Source organism: Silene latifolia, chromosome 2 (assembly GCF_048544455.1).
Source record: "Silene latifolia isolate original U9 population chromosome 2, ASM4854445v1, whole genome shotgun sequence".
NCBI classification, from domain to species: Eukaryota; Viridiplantae; Streptophyta; class Magnoliopsida; order Caryophyllales; family Caryophyllaceae; genus Silene; species Silene latifolia.
In genome coordinates this window covers 154,844,824-154,856,964 of record NC_133527.1, presented here as the reverse complement: position 1 = coordinate 154,856,964, position 12,141 = coordinate 154,844,824, and the positions used below count along the sequence as shown (strand labels likewise).

At 37.2% G+C, this 12,141-nt stretch overlaps 1 non-coding gene across 1 annotated transcript; it reads right to left on the bottom strand.

The window, feature by feature from the left end:
• Positions 1-11,442: 11,442 nt before the first annotated feature.
• On the bottom strand, positions 11,443-11,551 carry LOC141644961 (small nucleolar RNA R71). Its single transcript, XR_012544560.1, has one exon. It is a non-coding gene; the product is annotated as a small nucleolar RNA R71 (small nucleolar RNA).
• Between the last annotated feature and the right edge of the window lie 590 nt (positions 11,552-12,141).

Sequence of the window (12,141 nt, the reverse complement as noted above, 5' to 3'; positions counted from 1 at the left end):
AGATGTGATCTATGGTCTCAAGCAAGTTCTATATGACTAAAGAGACCACGTGAAGAATCGAAAGAAGATATTCTTGAGATTACTACATAAGGACACCAAAAGAAAGTTTTGGAAGAAATGACTAATGTAAAGTCTTAATAAGAATTTTGACTAAGTTTAGACTACTTTGTGATAAGTTTTTGACCTATAGTTTCAACCGAGATTTACTTAAGAGCCTAAATGAATCAAAGTAACCTTCTCGTATATATATATATATATATATATATATATATATATATATATATATATATATATATATATATATATATATATATATATATATATATATACGAGATTTATGACTAGAAATTGCGAGGATTGATATACCGATATCTTCAAAAGCTAAGTTAAGTACTAACCAAGCAAATGTCAATTATTAACCTCATTGTGAAAATCAAATGGTTGTGAAAATCAAATGGTTAAACCTCCTTTCGAAAGGGTATTTCAAAGGATGTATTCTAAATATTATTTATATTTGAATAAAGACATTGCTACACATCATTATGATATGTGTGAGTTAGATATTAAAATATTTTAATAAGGTTAAGATGAGACCACTTCAAAATAGGTATTTTGAAGGGATATGATGGGAACATATATGGTTCTATCTTAATAACTTGGCAAATACAATTCCTCGATTTCAATTCCTTAAAAAGTTCCGATTGAGAAGTCAATGTCGAAACATGTGGAATTGAGTGGGAGTTAAGCAATTATCATGTGAAGACATGGAATTTAGTGGGAGCAATCATCTTGAAAAAGTTATAACTCATCACTCATTGAAGAATGACGAGCTAATACATTCCTTCATAAAGGAAGATTTGAGTTTTCAATTCTGGATGAACATGGACTATGATGAATCCAATTACATCGAGGGATGTTGGATTAGTATTAAGAGATACATATCACATCAACTTTCATATAGGTTATTCACATAAATGAAAATGGGATTACCATTAGCAGTCATGGTAGTTCATTGAACCTAAGAACGGTTGATCTCATGATTATTAGTAACTAATGTTTCCGCCATTAGAATAATCATGTACGTGTCCAATTATGAATCATATGCGTAAGAGCATGATGATTGATTGGTGAGCTATAAAAGAAACGTCATGAATTCTCGAGTAGAATCCGATGAGCGATTTCGGTGTTTGACGGAATACTCTATTATGTGACAAGAGGTTGCACATATATATGAAATCCGAGCACATGTAAGGATTTATGAGAATCCTAAAACTTTCGAGCTAAAAAGAGAAACAAGAAGTTGTGGAAAGATGCTTAGTTGAACAAGAAGTTGCTTGAAACTAATCTTTCCAATAAGCTAGGACTTGTTAGAAGTGCTAGGCTAATTATCTTGACAATTGTTGTAAGATTTTACAAACATATACCTAGTGCATTGTGTGTGGATAGGTACTTGATCAGTACAAGCTATATCATTCACCACAAATTTGTTCGTTATGTAATAATCGATAAGAAAGTTCTTTCAAGTTAAAGAACCGAAACCAAGGTCGGGAACCTTGAAGTGTACTTGGTAAGATTCATGCTATGAGAGATAACATGAATGTGAAGGAGATTGCAAGTGTAAGAAGTTTTGAACACATGGACACATGGCATGTTAAACTTCTATTGCAATCAATAAGTGGTTACACTTACGATATACATCACAAGGTTGTAATATGATATTGACAACCCGAGTGTGATGTCGACATTTGTCGTTTGAGTTATTATTAACTCACCTTATACTTTGTTACATCCAAACGGGTTGTGAAGACAATTGAACCCCGTTAAAGTGAACGCGGATTAACATAGTATTTGCCCATAGTCACTTGTATGAGGTGACATCTCGAAGTGACTAGAGTGTGAGGCGATTGATGGCAAGTTCAAGTGCCATAGAGTCATGTGAGATGACTAGTCAATCACATAGGCAGATTGTTAGGAACATTTTGTCGGGCCTTATGACCGCTTATAGAGTTCTGGCAAATTTATATAGCCTGGTCGTGGCGAGAGCTACTATAGTATTCAAGTGAGTCAATTCTTTTGACTAAAGACTATTCACCTAAGATGGCACGGTTTCAGATTAACTTTGATTTGTGTTACTACGACCTTCGTAAATGGGGTCAAATGGGCACATTTTGGGTTATGATGGCTGTGGCTAGTCGAAGGGAATGAGTGCAATAGGAATTGTCCATCCCTAGTCAGGGTTATAACAATATCTCAGGGCCACTCGAGGAGTAATGAACTGGAAATGCGTGGCCACGCTCGGAAGGTATCCAGAGTGGATAAATCCGGTCAATCAGTTATTCTCCAGATCGAGGAAACCACTCTCGATATGATCACTTGCAAGTACGACCTGAAAGACACCTTGCATTGAGTGAGAGATAGTAATAGGACAAGAGAATTGGTGACGCACACTTGTCGAGGACAAGTGGGAGATTGTTGGAATAAGTGTCCTCCAACAATAATGCGATCACAACTGTTGATCATAATGGTCACATGTTTAAAACTCATTTTAAGAATACATGTGGGATGTAATGTTTTACAGTCAACTAGTCCACACATATCGGTAATGATTGGCTGACTAGAGTTTGACATTACTGTCGTGCGACGGTGGTGATCAGTTGATCCCCTTAGGTCATACCTAAAGGGTGACGCTCTTAATTGATTATTTAATTAATCGTATGTCGATACGAGTTAATTAAATTGCTTAAAATTGACGAGTGATTTTGTGAGTAAAGTTAACGTGTCTTATTATAATTTGATTAAATGAGATGCGGTCTAATTAATCGAATTGTTTTATTACTTAAAATTATTGTTTACGAAACAATTGAAATTGAAATTGAATGAATAATTTATTATAAATACAAGACGTTGTAATTTATAACTTGATAAACCCGTTTTGGTACAAGTAATTACGAATTACTAGTGAATTTTGTATGTGACATATTTTATTAATATGTTGATTTTTAATATGTTAAAAATACATTATGGTGTAACATGTCATGTAACATGTGACACATGACAAAATTGACAAATAACAAAATAAAATGGACCTCCCATTTTATATATATGTGCCGAAAATGGAGGGAGTTTAAGGAATATATATTGTGTTTTATTTAAGTGGAAAACATGATGATTAAAGCCTAATGACTAGCCATGCATGCCTAGTCTTGTCTTGAGAAGAACACAAGACCATGCATTGGGCTCTCCTTCCTCCTCCAACCGGTTTTCTACATAGAAAAGACAAGGGCTTTTCTTTTATTATTCACTTCCTTAACAAATAATTTTCTAGTGTAAGAAAATTGATTATTCTCTACATTTTGTGAGACATTTTAGAGAGAAAAAAACCACAAAAACTCTCTTCTCTAAACCGAAATAGAGGAGAATAAAATAAATATTTTGGGTCAATTTTAAGCTAGATTAATAATATTACTAGTTCATAATATTATTAATTATTAAGAGTAACACCTTGGGTATATGCTTTTGGGAGAGGTTCTAATTTGAACCTTGTTCATCCATTATAAGGAAATCTCAAGAACTAACAAGAAGGAGATCTTGTTGGTGCCCAAATGGCCGAAAATAAGATGGTGAGAAATAGATTTTTCCATCTCTTTTATTAAAGTTTGCATGCATAAGATCTAACATTTATTTTATGACTAAGTAAATTATTTCATATATGAATATGTAAATTAATGAGATTAAGAAACCTTACAGAAACCCTACCTGGAACATCAATCATAGAATCAGACGATCCAGCATCTGTCACAAAACCTCTCTTCTACGAACCCTCCTCCTACACATACATTCATACAAATACTACCTTAATCATACAATCATAAAAACCCCCAAATCCCCAAATTAGGGTTTAACCAAAATCAATGAAACAATATAAAAACGGTACAAGGATCTTACCCATAATACGACGGTCTCAACAGCGTAAAGAACTTAACGATCCGACGACTCTAGCCATTAGGATTTGCCAACAACGCGACGAGAGAGAACTACGTAACTTCTTTTTCTTTTGAAATGTTTAGAAAGGGGAAAAGTGATTAAAGAAAATGACGGAAGCCTTTTATATTAATCTCGCGTTATTAGCAAAACCCGTCAAAACAGACCCGTAAAACACACTTACTCGATCGAGTAAGGCACTTACTCGATCGAGTACCCCCTACTCGATCGAGTACCCAACTTACTCGATCGAGTACCCTACAGGCAGACTACTGTTTTGCGTCAAAAACTACTTACTCGACAAAGTAAGCCCCACTCGATAGAGTACCCACAGACTCATAAAACCGCAGTATTACAGTCTTCCCTCCTTAAAAAGAACTTCGACCCCGAAGTTCAACCCCTACATAAAAAAAAAACCTACCAACTCGATTAAGACACAACAACGCAACTAAGAACTCAAAACAAACCTCACCCTATAAAACATGAACTCTTAACACCAACTCCACCAACTACGCCTACCTCCACAACATGTCTCACGATATCGTATCAACTATATTATATCTCTCTCGACACTAACTCCATACACTACCAACACAAACGTTGCTAGCTCCGTAACATATCATCCACTAGAAAATCCAATATCAAAATACTCATAACATCAAACGGAATGTTACATTCTACCACCCTTAAAAGGAACTTCGTCCTCGAAATTTACTCACACTCATAAACATCATCATCCAACTGCCAAAACTATCGAACTCATAATCATCATCATCCAGCTGTCAACACTATCAAAATATTCTCGCACTCCTAGACATCACACTACTACAAGCACGGTCATGACCTTTAATAAAATCAATCAAAACAAATATCCGTCCTTTATGCTACACCAACACTCTACTTCCAATTATACTACCATATGCACAACCATCAAAATCTCTTTTATCGCATCCTACTCCTCTTAAGATAAATGTTACGTCCTTGTAACTCACTAATACTAAATCCTAGCTATATCTTCTCATTATCCCCATCGCCACCGCATGTCAAAGACCTATAATCTAAACACTCGCCATGCATATATCTAAGGCTCTCTTACTTAAAAAATTCTTATACTTCAATTCACTCGTCACACCACCTAACCTATAACTCAAAATCTTTAGCTTAACCAAAACTTCAATTGTTCCCTATTACTGCCAAAACGACATAATCTTCTATACTTGCACCTATCTCCATACTCATAACTTACGATCCACAATTATTACATACACTCACACTAGATCCTCAAGTTCTTTTCTTTCATTACCGCAAAACTCATACATAACTTAACATGACACTAATTCCCAACACCCTACACTCACTGTCTCAACGAAAGATTATGAACCACCTGCAGCTTTCAGATCATTACCACACATGTTCTACGAATCACTTGCCATGACTATGTGCACTGATGCCTCATCTACAACAAGATCAAATGTACTGTGACAACTTCTGACAACTGTGTCCCATCAACAGAATATCACTATACCATGACAACAACGAAAATATATATAACTCTCTTTCATATCATACTCTACCCTCATTCCCAAACTTAACTGGTAAGAAACATTAATAAACAAAACAACTGTCTATCTGTACAAACTGAAACTCACAGGAAGCAACATCAAACAAAACAACAATTTATGTATAACTGGTATGTACTTTCGAAACTTGAATCATAATCATCCCACCTACTCCACCACAACCGGTGACGGCATCGCAATACCTTCATCAACAGCCACACCGCCGTGCGAAAATACCCGCATCACAACACTAAGTACCGTGCCCGGATCACCACCCGAGGCACCACAACCACACCGATAGACATCGCAACATACACAATCCCATAAACACTGACTCAGAAATAACTTCTCGGACAAGAAAACTTACTCATATCCACTTTACTAAATCACAACGCAGCATATTATATGAATAACCGGATAAGCACCTAATGACCATCATCCCTACCATTTCACCGAATACACATGTATTATAAATACACATACAATTATAACTAACCATGCCAGATCAATCAAATTATTACCATTTTTTTTAATATCATTCAATTAGGTTACCGTACTCAACATATAGAAAATTCAGATAACAACTTTATAATTATCACACAATACCACTTCTTGTGAGGTCAAAACCTCACAAAACATTCATACACATCATAGACCCGTAATGACATCCAACTAGTCAATCCTGATCACGTAAGTTACCACCTGACAAAGGTTACCTCTCGCCTGAGCTTAACTCGTATACCCCTTATAACATATTCTCCCATTCGCATAACCAGCACCTTCTGCCATACATAACCATACAGCTAACACTCATTACCAGAAACCGCCTCTTAACACTACGTCTTATACTTCCTCACAACCATACATATCAATTCGGTCTCTACAAAATCAACCTCTTTAGAATTGCCATCTTTCCTATTTATCATCACCCTTAACCACTAGTGACAACACCTCCACACTACCACCGTTCGTACATCAAACTTCTTACACTCATCTCTAAACATCACAGTTTTTTTCCTATCTTTGGTTATCATCCCAAATAACGAACATCAAATACATCAACAAAAATCATCTCAACACTATTTCCAATTCCATCCTTAATTGTATCGTCACCCGACTCACCACCAAGATCTCATATCGTGCAAATTCTTTACCCAACTTTTACTTTACTTAATTCCTCGAAACTCATGATTATCATGTTGTCCTGGAACTTCTATATAACTGTTAACTCAAATCCTCATGTTAGTATCATACATCTCGACGATTCCTTACTTTTATATCACATAACTCCGGTGAACATTTTCCTAGTTTTACTCCCCTCATTCTTTTCTTTTTACACTCGACAAAAGCAATTAACCATTAAACTCCTTATTACTTCTACCTAACTCTTTAGTGCTCCGGTTACCTTCTCATTACTCCAAAACTCACATCTCATTATTTCATATCGATATCATCTCACTCTTTCTTACCATAGATATTCTCTTATTGTGCTATCACTCACCCTTGCCACTAATCCATCCATAGAATCAACGTTTACTTGTTTAAAAAATTGCATCTCCCTTTTTACATCTCTAGAAATCAAGATTCATTTTATACCGTTAATTGCCCAAGGAAATCACACATTAGTTTGACCTCTTGATAACACAAATTCCCAAACTCACTCACTATCTACAAATCCACGTCGCGACATGTCTCCATTAAGTTCACTATATACCACTCTTCTCAATCCCTCTAAAATGACCTTTCATTATATATATTCTTAACCAACATAATTCCTAACCATCTCCCTCCATAATTCTTTACACATTTCAAGTTGCTACTATCCACATTCTCCCTTTCAATCTATTCATTCTCACGTTCCTTAGACTCACATCATCCCTTGCCCATATTTACTTACTTTTACATTACTCAACACAAAATCATATCACTCATCTCTTCTCACAAAACATGCTCCATGCCTTAATAAGCCTTACCAATCCTTCTTTTCTTTTTCTACTATCCATCACAACCACATATAACTCATGTCCTACCACTGAATTCATAACCACCATAAGGTGCCAGTCACTACACCATAATATTGGGTAACTTACGCATCAAGACCAACATACATGTAAAAAAATGCATAAAGAAGCAAAATAACACCTTTGAATTAAACATAATATGCAACGAAGTCAAAAGATAAGCATGACCCGAAACAGGGGTCACTAGATCGAGTACATGCCACTTGATCGAGTAAGTGACTTACTCGATCGAGTAGGTGAAGATCAGAAGCACGTAAAACAAATTACCAGGGCTACTCGATCGAATAAGGGTTACTCGATCGAGTAACAAGAGGTGCACTCGATCGAGTGAGGGCCACTCGATCGAGTACCCTACGCATTTCTCAGCACTGTCCAGTTTTCGTAAAACCGTCATAACTTACTCGTTTCTGGGTCGTTTTGAGCGTGTGACCTATCGTTAGAATCGTAAAAGAACAAGCTATCACATCCAATTAGAATCACATTAAAATCATTTATGTATCTCAAGTTATAGCAGTTTAAAGACAACTTTGTTGTAATAAGACGATATAACTATTTGATTTTTTTTTCAAACAACTTAAACATCAACAAAGTGAACAAAAGCGACTCGATACTTGTAAAACCACTATCCCCAACCATATGTTACTACCTACCAAAAGCCAGACATTGACATCTATCATGCTCATATAACATTCAACTTATCAATCATGTACTACCACATACTTTAACTTTATAACTTTTCGTAAAATAAAACATACTCATACATTACAAATCCTATTTCCATGTTACTATATATTACAAATCCACTTTGTCACCTAAACGTATATTCATAATCACGAAATTCATATTCTCATGCAATTGCTACTTCATCTTTTCCAATCAATTCACCTAGTTCAATCACATTCTCCATCTAACAAGTGCATATGATACCACAGTAGACAATTATATGAACTTATTATATAACTTTACGCAAACAAAATTAGGTAAAATCATATCAAATCTCCTAATCACATGTTACTAGTATAGACACATTATAAATCATTCATCCTGCAACATCATTATTCATCACATATTATCACATATGAACTACTTCCTTTTTCCACCACCTCATTCATCATTCTCACATACTTTTCCAACTACTCCAACCAACATTGTAAACCAACTATCATTCAACATGCTTTCAACCAACAACATACAAAATCACACCGATTCATGCCACACATTACTATATTGGTACACAATTCACAAAATAAACACATAGCGATCCCGACTCATATCTCATGGTGACCGTTTCAAAATTGTAGGGCGAGTTCGCGACTTTAGGACGTCTCCCAAGCCTTTGCATTAGCTCCTACAACTTTTACCCGGGTTCATTTTATTTTGACTCTCTAGATTCGGGTTCATTAGTTACAGGTTTCAGGATCGTCGCTCTGATACCACTTTGTGACACCCCCATACTCCAAGTGCCTTACCAGGACCACTTACGATATAAGAACGTCACCATCTCGGTTACCCGAGGCAATGATAATCAAATGACAATGAAGAAACACAATTTAAATAACAATACAGTTTAAAGTGATTACATGATCAAAACCAAAACTGTTAAATTGAAATACAAGGTTCTCGGGACGGTCTCCGATAAAATCATCAAAACTATAAAACATCGTCTGACACAGCGGAAGACATCTAACTGCCATGTGATGAATCATCCCAGCTATCCCATACGCGTCATATCATACCTGCTCAATAACTGCTCACCACCCCCAAATGGATCACCACAGTTTTTAAAACAGTTAAACGGGGTCAGAACTAATTACACAATCAAAGCCACACTGAAACAATCATACAAACATCTCACACACAACCCCAGTCTCTATCTCCAATCACCTCATAACTGACTACACACTGAAGTGTGTAGCCCTGCCAGAGTACCCAACGCAACAAGTACTCCTCGCCGCCAGTGGGGGACCGCAGCCGTTCCCACCTAAGCCCCGCTCATCTCTATCGAGCGATAAACCCATGTTCATTAATGTACACATCCCTTCTGTGGCGGGTTCCACAGAAGGCGAATCAAGGGCGTGAAGCCACTCCCGCAAGTGACTCCACTCAGCCAGGGACGCACCCCGAAGAACACAGACAGATAAAAAGTAATCACAATACAACCTCAACAATCGTCTGAAACAATCAACAATATGAAATCACAACCGTCTGAATCAATCAACAACATGAAATCATAACCGTCTGAATCAATAAACAACCACTAACTACAGCACAATCACCACGCACATCATGTAACTAATAATGCGAGTAGGAAACCCTACCGAACAAAGAATCACCGAATCGGACGATCTAGCAAAATTCACAAAACCTCTCTTCTACGAACCCTCCTCCTACACATACATTCATACAAATACTACCTTAATCATACAATCATAAAAACCCCCAAATCCCCAAATTAGGGTTTAACCAAAATCAATGAAACAATATAAAAACGGTACAAGGATCTTACCCATAATACGACGGTCTCAACGGCATAAAGAACTTAACGATCCGACGACTCTAGCCATTAGGATTTGCCAACAATGCGACGAGAGAGAACTACGTAACTTCTTTTTCTTTTGAAAGGTTTATAAAGGTGAAAAGTGATTAAAGAAAATGACAGAAGCCTTTTAATTAATCTCGCATTATTAGCAAAACCCGTCAAACCAGACCCGTAAAACACACTTACTCGATCGAGTAAGTGCCTTACTCGATCGAGTAAGGCACTTACTCGATCGAGTGCCCCCTACTCGATCGAGTACCCAACTTACTCGATCGAGTACCCTACAGGCAGACTACTGTTTTGCGTCAAAAACTACTTACTCGACAGAGTAAGCCCCACTCGATAGAGTACCCACAGATTCATAAAACCGTAGTATTACAGAACCGGAAATCCTAGACCTTTAATATTATTGTTATAAACCATTTATTTACTCGTTATTTAGTTGATAGTTAACAAACAAACCAAAACCCCCAAGAAAACGGTTACCTTCAGACGATCTAAATATTAGCAAACTGATTATTACCGCCTCCATGTAGATTCGATACCTGTCTTACCGCTAGCTATTTTGTTAGTATTGAGATAGATTTATTTTGATATTGGTGATACGACTTTAGCCCATTCAAATTTGGCGTCGTTGCCGGGGAGGCAACAATTGTCTTCTTTGTTTCTGTTTATTTTGTCTTTTTGTCTCAGGGAACCTATTTCCTTGAGACCGTTCTCACACTTTTCTTGTTAGTTTCATATATGCCCAGGTCAACTAGGTCCGAGATTCTTCCATTAGATCCCGAACCAGAGAAGACTTTTCGCTACAGGCGGAAATTTCAGCAAGAAGTGGGTCAAGTAGAAGACTTGAGTATACTTGACATCGAGATGGAGCACTCTATTAATTCGGAAGATCAACCCTACGAAGAGGACGAAATTTCCGACATTGAAATTCTGGTTGAAGTTCACATTCCTGAGATTACCATCATGCCTACTCTAGCCAGTCACTCCGAGCCTACCTTGGGTTCTATCCTAAAAGGATTCAAGCTTCCTACTACTGATAATAGCACCTTTGAAATTCGTCCATCTTACATCAACTTGGTGGAGCGGAATTTATTTGGAGGGGCAGCTGCTGAGGATCCTGCGACACATATGGAGAAATTTGTCACCTATTGTCGTTCTATCCCTTTAATAGCTGGAGTGACACAAGATCAGGTAAAGTAGGTGCTCTTTCCCTTTTCTCTGAAGGATGGAGCTGCAGAATGGTTGAGAGACTTAGATATAGCTGATCAGGGAGTAACTGACTGGAATACTCTAACTCTTGCTTTCTATAAGAGGTACTTTCCACCACAGAAGACCAATGCTTTGAGAAATCAGATTACTAGCTTTAAGCAGACGGCCACAGAAGATTTGAATGAAGCATGGGTTTGCTTCAAGAGATTACTGCGTTCAGTCCCCCATCATGGCTTTGAGAAGTGGTTTATTTGTAACCAATTTTATAATGGGTTATATGATGATCACCGTGCTTTATTGGATTCTTCAGCTACTGGGGGATTTCAGAACAACACTACATCTGATGGCGCATGGAAATTAATTGATCAGATTTCTACTCATACTGCAAAGTATGGAAATCCAAGGGAAGTGTCCGTGGAAGTGTAGGAGATAGTGGTATTGCAGCACAGCTGGAGGCTCTTTCTGCCCAAATTGCTGAGATGAAGACTACCCAATCATTGGGAAGTAGAGAGAGAGAGTTCATGCTATGAGTCAACAACAAGAGGAGTCTTGTGCTAGATGTGGATTAGACGGTCACAATGCAGCTGAGTGTTTGAGCACATTGGAGCAGATTAATGCTTTTCAGTCTTACAGACAAGGTCCACAAGGCACACCTTTCTCCAACTTTTACAATGAAAGAACGAAGGAGCACCCTTTTCTTCAATGATCTAGTCAGAATGTGCAAAATCCATAGCAACAACAACCACAAAAGAATACTTATATCCCTCCCAACAATCGTGGTAATCAGCCACAAGGAGGATATCAAAGGCAAAATCAAGTAGGTCAG